This window comes from Lynx canadensis, chromosome A1 (assembly GCF_007474595.2).
Source record: "Lynx canadensis isolate LIC74 chromosome A1, mLynCan4.pri.v2, whole genome shotgun sequence".
Classification (NCBI taxonomy): Eukaryota; Metazoa; Chordata; class Mammalia; order Carnivora; family Felidae; genus Lynx; species Lynx canadensis.
In genome coordinates, this window is record NC_044303.2 from 114,553,741 (window position 1) to 114,563,458 (window position 9,718).

Here is a 9,718-nt window from a genome sequence, read left to right on the forward strand (position 1 = left end):
AACCATAAAAGAGTAGGAGAGTCATCCAGTATTTGTGATGTGGGGATGCAGGAGTAAAGGAAGAGACTGGCTTCAGCAAATGAACACAATTAGGAATGAGCCACTAGACCACTCTAGCTAGAGCAGTGTTCATAAGGGCAAGTTCTGGTGTGATAAAGTTGGAAAGACAAGCACTGGCCAGTCTGTGAGAGCTCGGAATACCAGACCAACAAATATGATACTATTTTTAACGCATTAGGTATACATGAGATACTCAACAAATACTTGTTGTCAAAAAATAGAATGAATGTCAAACCTAGCTACTCAATGGAAGAAGGAAACCTATTTTCATCATGGGCAGTGTCTATTCAACTTGAGTCCCCAGGCCAACTAGAACAGTAACAAAGTATGATAGCATAATGTTTTTAAGTACTTTAGTCTGTGATGTGCTTCATAACTTCAAAAAATCTTTATCTTTTTCAGTTTTATTGAGATTTAACCAACAAACCCAAACCTTTATAGCAGCTTATGTTGAGGTCAGGAATACCAAACTCACTGGTAAAGATAAAAGGAAATGATGATCAAGAAAAAAATGAAGAGACTTTAAGAATGGAGCTGTGACAGTAAGAAAAGTAAAAGAAGATGCAAGGGTGTGGAGTCCAGGGAAAAGGCCAGCCAGGTGGCTTAGGAGAGCCTACAGTCAGGCCCTGAGAGTCAGGTAACTACTGAAAGAGCTGAGAGAAGAAGGCAGGTAGGGGTATCCAGACCTATGGGAATCTCAAGAAAAGGTCTGGCTTTCCATACACAATAGTGAATTCAGGCTTGGACCTATCGTATTTGCAATAGAAAGGGGGATGTAACATGGTGATTTGGCCGATGAGACAATACCTTAATAATATTACATTTTTACCTAACTCTAGTATTGTATTTCTCAGCACAAAGGTAACAATGGTTTCAAAATTTCATTTTCTTACACCCCTGAGAGGCATGAAGGAACTCATAAAAGTTTGCCATTTGTGTGCTGAACTTGCATCTCTGAAAGGTGCAAACAAGTTAAACTAGACTAGAACTTGGGAGTCCTATCAGATGTAGTATTTTATTTCAATTGAACTTTGAAAGGAAAGACTGAAGCTTTAAAGCCTAAAGATTTTCAACTGGGATATTTAGTCTACAGCCAGTCATCAGATGGCTAGAAGTCTGGCATGACTAATTCTTCACAGTCCATTTACTAAATGACACATTATAAAAAAGCAAGTACCACTGAAAAGGATGTGCTTGTTTTCAAGGCCTCAGCTTCATTGTAGACTGACTGTTTTATATTGGTCCTTGTCTAACCATTTTATGGTGCAAGAGGCTCCAACCACATATATATGTTAACGACTCCTTGAAATGTTCTCACATTGCAAGGACCAGAGACACTAGATAAAGTCCAGAGAGGCTGTCATTCTGGCCTCAACATAAAGGCCACCCAGAAGGATCAGGGTTTTACAATCTTAAGATAAGACTTATTAACCCCTGACATGCTTATTCTCATACAATAGCTTAACCCCTCTATCACACAATTACAAAACTTGTGCTGAAAAGTAACCAGATCCCAGAAGAATTGAGAATGCTAATTAAGTAAGCTCTGAATGGCTGCTTCAAAATAAAAAGCTGAACACAGAGTAGTAACAGAAAGTTTAAAGAAGGATCTAGAAACTATAGTTCAGGTGACAGACACATTGTTGATAATCTGTGTCTTTTAGGGGCTTTGTCTATTTCATCTAATTTGTCAAACTTATTGGCATAAAGTTATTCATAATATTCCCTTATTGTCCTTTTAATATCTATAAGGTCTGTAGTGATTTGACAATATTGGGCCCAATAAACAGAATTGGTTTAAGAAAGAAAAAAGGAAAAAAAAAAGAATTGAGGTTGATTTGATAAACAATATTGAAACCATAATTCTTCCAAGAGGCATTCCACCCACTTCAGCTAAGAAATGCAGATGAGGCAAGTGGGGGAGGGGCAGGGGAAAAAGAAGTTTTTTATGGTTCTAGTGATGGGGCTGTCGGTCAGATTAGCTGCCCATTTGTCTGCAAGCTGCTTTCTCCTCCCATTCGGTGTTACTGGCCATCACAGTGCAGCTGCTGGCCAGGAAGCCTGAGGAAGGGGCTCCCTCTGGAGCTGATGGCAGTGGCACTTTGGAAAGTGCTAGCAGGGGGTGAGCTATAAAAAACAATTTGGTTTGGGGACAAAAGGTATCAATCAAAGCAATGTCATCAACCCTTGATTTGGATGGGAGAGAACTTTTTGGGTCACCTTGGAAGCAGGAAAGGGACAATATCATTTTCTTTAGTTATCCTAGTCTAGTGGACTCAAGGGTCTAATTTAATAGGAAAGCCATGCACGACTGGTCCACAAAGCTCCTCCTTTAGTCATGTCCTTTGGTGAGGTAGGAGAAAGCTAACTCACACTATCTCAAATTGCCAGAAATCACTGGATTCTACCTTTAGAAGTAAATTCTGTTAAAGTTTCTCCTAAGTCTGACAGGGCTTTTGGAAAGCAATTATGGATCTAAAATGAAAGGAATAAAGTTAGGATAGGGACTGCTGTTAGTGAGGGGACTAAGGAAAAGCATTTTGCCTTCCAGGCAAAGCATCTGAAGTGAGAGAAATAGCAAACAAAGAATTGGGCCATCTCTGAATTAAGTCAAAGCTTAATTTAAATAGTTCTTATAAAGAGCTCCATAAAAGCAGTAGTAGTATTTCTGAGCTAGGCAAGCACTTCTCGAAAGTATTTGTGACACTTTCAAATCAAGGTAATCTGTAGCACTCTTCTGCCAGGGCATATACACTACTGCCGGGAGCTCTCTTCTTCAAGCAATATTCTACCCTTCAAAACCCTCCAAACATATGCTGAGAAGATATGCCCAGGTTAGACATGTTATGCCATGTTTCCTGGCTAAGTATAAGAAGACTGGTAACAGGCACGGGAAGCTTCTAGATGTTATCCTGTATCTAAACTTCTACAGAAGTAAAGAAACATCTGAACCATTTAGTTCCAAATCATAACAGAATTACATGCTTGCTTGCTTTCTTTGGTCTCTTGGAGTCCTGGAGAAAGGAACTGAATTGAAGTGATCTATCTTGATTAATAAGGATATGACACTATCATTCATTGTGAGAGAGATGCATTAAAGCACTTAACGATGACCTGTATGGGCACAGTACTCTGGTACTACATAAAAGGTTGGTCAGAAAGTGGTCTACTCCCTTCTCCAATGATCCAGGAAGTAAACAAAAAGGCGGTCTTCTTGTTTTCCTATTCACCTTACGCTACCCTTTGCAGTATGGCCCATGAAATAATAACCTAAAATTAAGGAATCCTGTGGCTAACTATAAATGTTTCCATGTGCATGTATTTTTGTCTATCCGATCTCCCAAACACATCTCAGATTAGTCTGTTTTCTCTCACCCCACTGACCCATTTTTAAAAAACAGAAGACTGGAGCTGACTTCTAGAATGCAATTTTTCTGCCATATACAATGCTGCCTCTCTTTTCCACAAGAGGAATCTCTTGTGGTGGAAATGACCTCCTGAAGCTGTCACACTGGACTCTGATTGTAAAATTTGCTTTTTCCTATGTGCTCTTGTCCATTGCTCAAAATACAACAATCTATTACTTACCTTTATTATTAAGATTTTGGTTGGTCTTCCCAACACTGATGCTGAAGGTGTTTTGAATACAGCAGGCATATTAGTCTCAGGAGGAATACATCCAAAAATTCAGATATACGCCAGCACTAAGACCTTGTAAAACATCTTGCCCATAGAAAGTCTATTAATAAAGAAATGTTGCCAACAATTTTAATGTTGACATCTATTAAGATGTTTATCTTTCTCAACCTTAGAAAAAATTACAAAAGCAGTAACATGAACACTGGAGAAATGCAACTGGAATTGTACTGAAAATACAACTAAGCAAAAATTAAAAAAAAAATAAATAAAACAGCATCTTCCCACCTTCCAGACATTTTATAATAATGAGATATATAATAAGTGGGTATCCTTCCACATCATATTCTACATGTATATGCATATATGTATTTTTTTCATCAAAGTAGGATCACATTGTGCATACTGCTTTGTAATGTGTTCTTTTGGGTTAACAATCTTTACCTTCCAAGATAATACATTTTCATCTCATCTAATACTCAGTCTGAATTCAAATCTTCCCAGTTGTCTCTTCAAAAAGATCCTTTGCCCCTTGTCTGTCTAAACCAGGGTCCAATCTAGAAACAAGAATTGATTCTGATTATGTATCTTAAGTCTCTTTTAATCTAAAGTAATCCCTTTTCTCATGACACCAATGTGTTAAGAAGATGGGGGCAGCTGTCCTGCCGAACATCCCATCTTCCAAATTTTTCTAGGTGCTTCTTACATTTTTTTTTAAAAGATTTTATTTTTACACAATTTCTACACCTAATGTTGGGCTTGAGCTCACAACTCCAAGATTAAGACTTGCATGCTCCACCGAATGAGCCAGCCAGGTACCTCTCTAGTTGCTTTTTTTTTTTAAGTTTATTTTTGAGAGAGAGAGAGAGAGGCAGAGTGCAAGCTAGGGAGGGTCAGAAAGAGAGGCAGACACAGAATCTGAGGCAGGCCCCAAGGCTCTAAGCTGTGGGGCTTGAATTCACGAACCATGAGACCTTGACCTGAGTCTAAGTTGGATACTTAACCGACTGAGCCATCCAAGGCACCCCAAGCATGCAGCTCTTGATCAGGGTTGTAAGTTCAAGCCCCATGCTGTATGTAGAGATTAGTTAAAAAATAAAATCTTTAAAATAATCTTAAGGTACTTACATTTGGCTAAAACAGATCATAGATGACTAGTATATTTCATTTTGTATCAAGAGGTATACAACATCTTAGGGCGCCTATGTGGCTCAGATGGTTAAGCGTCCGACTTGGGCTCAGGTCGTTCTTGTGGTTCAGGAGTTTGAGCCTTCAGTCAGCCTCTGTGCTGACAGCTCAGAGACTGCAGACTGCTTTGTGGATTCTGTGTCTCCCTTTCTCTCTCTGCCCCACTTGTACTCTGTCTCTCTCTCTCTCTCAAAAATAAAAAAAACATTAAAAAAAATAAAAACTAAATAAAAAAAAAAGAGGCATGTAACATCTGAATGTCTCCCTATCAATGATGTGAAAAACTTACTAGATTATGGTGATGACAGATCTTTTCTCTTTTTTTCCCCAACTTTATTTATTTTTTTTATTTATTTTTTTAATTTTTTTTAACGTTTATTTATTTTTGAGACAGAGAGAGACAGAACATGAACGGAGGAGGGTCAGAGAGAGGGAGACACAGAATCTGAAACAGGCTCCAGGCTCTGAGCTGTCAGCACAGAGCCCGACGCGGGGCTTGAACTCATGGACCATGAGATCATGACCTGAGCAGAAGTCGGCCACTTAACTGACTGAGCCACCCAGGCGCCCCTCCCCAACTTTATTTATGAATAGTTTTAAAGCACAGAAAAGTTGAAAGAACAGTACAATGAACACTAGGGTGCCTACCACCTAGACTGAATAATTGTTAAATTATTTTGCTAACTTTGTTTTATCAAAAATGTATAAAAATATTTTCTTGACAAACCATTTGAAAATAAATTGCAAACATCAAAAACTTTATCCTAAATATTTCAGAATGCATGATCTAAAAATAATTACATTCTCCTTTTATGATCATACCATTTTGACCCTATGAAATTTAGCAATTATTCCTTATTACCACCTAATATTTAATCCATAGCTAAATGTCCTTAATTGTCCTCTAAAGATTTTTTAAAGTTTTTTTGTTGTTGTTGTTTATTTATTTTTGAGACTGAGTGCAATTGGGGGAGGAGCAGAGAGAAAGGGAGATAAAGAATCCAAAGCAGGCTCCAGGCACTGAGCTGGAAGCCCAGAGCCCAATGCGGGGCTTGAACTCAAAAATCATGAGATCACAACCTGAGCTGAAGTTGGAAGTTGAATGACTGAACCACCCAGAAGCCCCAAGATTTTTTTTTTTTTTTAATTTTTTTTTTCAACGTTTATTTATTTTTGGGACAGAGAGAGACAGAGCATGAACGGGGGAGGGGCAGAGAGAGAGGGAGACACAGAATCGGAAGCAGGCTCCAGGCTCTGAGCCATCAGCCCAGAGCCCGACGCGGGGCTCGAACTCACGGACCGCGAGATTGTGACCTGGCTGAAGTCGGACGCTTAACCGACTGCGCCACCCAGGCGCCCCAAGATTTTTTTTAAGTTTATTTATTTTGAGAGAGAGAGAGCATGAGCAGGGGAGGGGCAAAAAGAGGAGAGAGTATCCCAAGCAGGCTCTGCACCATCAGCACTGAGCCCAACGTGGGGCTTAAAGACATGAACCATGAGATCATGACCTAGGCCGAAACCAAGAGCCAGACACTTAGTCAACTAAGTCACCTAGGTGCCCCCAAGGATCTTATATATATATTCTAAAGTTTATTATTTATTTTGAAAGAGAGAGAGCACAAACTGGGCGGGGGGGAGGGGGGAGTTGGGCAGAGAGAGAGAGAGAAAGAGAATCCCAAGCAGGCTTCACACTTGCCAGTGCAGAGCCTGGTGTGGAGCTCTAACCCATGAGCCATTCGATCATGATCTGAGCTGAAATGAAGAGTTGGACACTTAACCAGCTGAACTACCCAGGTGCCGTGTGTGTGTGTGTGTGTGTGTGTATTTTCGAGACAGAAAGAGAGAACACAAGCAAGGGAGGGGCAGAGAGAGATGGGGACAGACAATCTGAATCGGGTTCTGAGCTGACAACAGCAATGCAGGGCTCAAACTCATGAACCATGAGATCATGACCTGAGCCAAAGTTGGATGTATAACCAACTGAGGCACCCAGGCACTCCCCTTTTTAAAACCAGGATCAAATCACAATCTCGTGAGGTTTGGTTAGGATGCTTTTGGTTGCTTTTAGTTAGATGCTTTAATTTTAGAGGTCTCTTTAGTCTCTTAATGTACAAGTTCTTCCACATTTCCACTTTTTGTTTAATAATGACATTGACTTTTTGAAGAGATTAGGCCAGGTTAAAAATCTGTTAATAAAGTGCTTTACAACCTATTTGTTCGTTTGTTTTTTAGTAAATTAAAGTTAAAGAATTGAGAAGCGCCTGGCTGGCTCAGTCAGTAGAACATGCAGTTCTTGATCTCAGGGTCATGAATTTGAGCCCCATGTTGGATATAGAGATTACTAAAATAAATAAATTTTTAAAAATTTAAGAAGTGAGAATTTTACATTTTCTTTTGAAACTAGTACCTTATCACAAAAACATAACTGGGAAATACTAACCTAAGGACTATTTGGTAGAGTGACCAAGCATTCCATTTTGCTCAGGACTAAGAAAGCTCCAGGATGCACAACTTTCAGTTATACAACCAGCAAAATCCTAGGCAAACAAAGATGAATTGTTACCCTACTCTCTGGTAATCCTTGGAAGGCACTTGTTGAGGAAATAGTTATATATAAGTGATTGGTTAAAATCATAATCTGGTTCTATTTTAATTATACAAAATGATTATTTAAACTTTTTGAACTAAACTGTCTGAAATGTGTATTAATTATGCATCTACATATAGGATATATGCTTAGGAAAATATCATAACTACAATTCTGTCTTGGGGCGTCTGGCTGGTCATTTGGTAGAGCATGTGACCTTTTTAAAAAAAAAAAACCAAAACATTCATTTTGTAATTTTTGAGGGAGAGAGAGAATGTGCATGCATGAGCAGGAGAGGGGCAGAGAGAGAAGGGGACAGTGGATCCAAAGTGGGCTCTGTGCTGACAGCAGAGAGCCTCATGTGGGGAACTAACTCAGGAACCATGAGATTATGACCTGAGCCGAAGTCAAACACTTCACAGTCTGAGCCATCCAGGCATCCCAGGCATATGACTCTTGATCTCAGGGTCATGAGTTCAAGCCCCATACAAAGCTTAATTTAAAAATAAATTCCACGTCTTACTTCTCCAACTTAAAAAATAATAATAATACAGCAACATCTTTTATCAGTCTCCTATTACTTAATGTTACATCATTGTCAAAATCATACCATAAACTGACAGCCATTGCAGTACTCTGAGCTCTATAGAGACAGGACTAGGGCAAGTAAGAACCAGATGGGCAATGTGTGACTCTGTGTCACACTGGAAAAAAAAAAAAAAAAAGTAAACATGGGCAAAGAAGATCCTAAGAGGCTGAGAAGCAAAATGTCATCATATGTACTCTTTGTGCAAACTTGCCAGGAGGAACACATGAAGCAACCAGATGCTTCAGTCACCTTCTCAGTTTTACAAAAGCACTCAGAGATGTGGAAGACCATGTGTGATAAAGAGAAAGGTAACTTTGAAGATATGGCAAATACAGACAAGGCAGTTATAAAAGAAATGAAAACCTACATTCCTCTAAAAGGGGAAACAAAATGAAGGTCAAGGATCCCAATGTACTGAAGAAATCACCTTCAGTCTTTTTGTTTTTGAGTACTGGCCCAAATCCAAGGAGAACACCCTGGCCTATGCATTAGTGATGCTGCAAAGAAACAGGGAGAGATGTAGAGTAACACGGCTGCAGAGCACAAGCAGTCTTAGGAAAAGAAGGCTGCTAAGCTGAGGAAAATTACATAAATCAGATTGCTGCAATACCAAAATATGAAAACAAGCCTATGTGGCAAAACAAAAAAGTCATCAAGGCTGAAAACAAGAAAAAGAAGGAAGAGAAGAAAGATGGAAAGGACGAAGAGGATGATAATGAATACATTAGTACTACTTTTGTTCTTGTCTGTAAAGTATTTAAACTCCCTGTACACAATTCACCCATTTGGAAGAAAAAAAGGGTGAAATCTAAGGCTGCATGAAACTTGTTTTTAAACTGTACAGTTTCAGGGTGCCAGAGTGGCTCAGTCAGTTAAGCTCAGGTCATGATCTCGTGGTCAGTGGGTTCCAGCCCCACATCAGGCTCTGTGCTGACAGCTCAGAGACTGAAGCCTGATTTAGACCGTGTCTCCCTGCCCCTCCCCTGCTCATGCTTATGCTCATGCTCTGTCTCTCTCTCTGTGTGTCTCCTTCTCTCTCTGCCCCTCCCCTGCTCATGCTCTCTCTCTTTCTCAAAAATAAACACTAAAAAAAATTAAAATGTACAGTTTCAGGGTGCCTGGGTGGCTCAGCTGGTTAAGTATCCAACTCTTGATTTTGGCTTAGGTCATGATCCCAGGGTGATGGGATCCAGCCCTCTGTGCTGAGTGTGGAGTTTGTTTAACGTTCTCTCTCTCCCTCCCTCTCTCTCTTCCTCTGCCCCTCTCCATGGCTTGCGTGCTATCTCTAAAAATAAATAAACTGTACAGTATCTTCTTTTGTATAGTTAAAACACTATCAAAAGTTTCTTTACCTAGTCTTGTCCTAGTGGCATTTTCAGCAGCCACTACCTTTGCTGAGTACAGTGTGGGAATGTAAAGTAGCATGGAAATTTAAGAAAGGTTCTTTTTGGCACACAACATGAAGTAGTTATACATGGGGATGAGAGTCTTTTCATCTTCAGTTGTTTCTAATCCATCTTATTTTTTTTTAATGTTTATTTATTTATTTTTGAGGGAGGTACACAGAAAGAGAGAGAATCCCAAGCCAGTGCAGAGTCTAGCTTGGGGCTTGAACTCACAGACTGCGAGACCAAACTGAGCAGAAATCAAGAGCTGGT

General features: G+C 39.6%; 1 pseudogene; it reads left to right on the forward strand.

The window, feature by feature from the left end:
* The first annotated feature begins 8,202 nt into the window (after positions 1 to 8,202).
* LOC115516604 lies at positions 8,203 to 8,882 on the forward strand (annotated as a pseudogene).
* Positions 8,883 to 9,718: the final 836 nt, after the last annotated feature.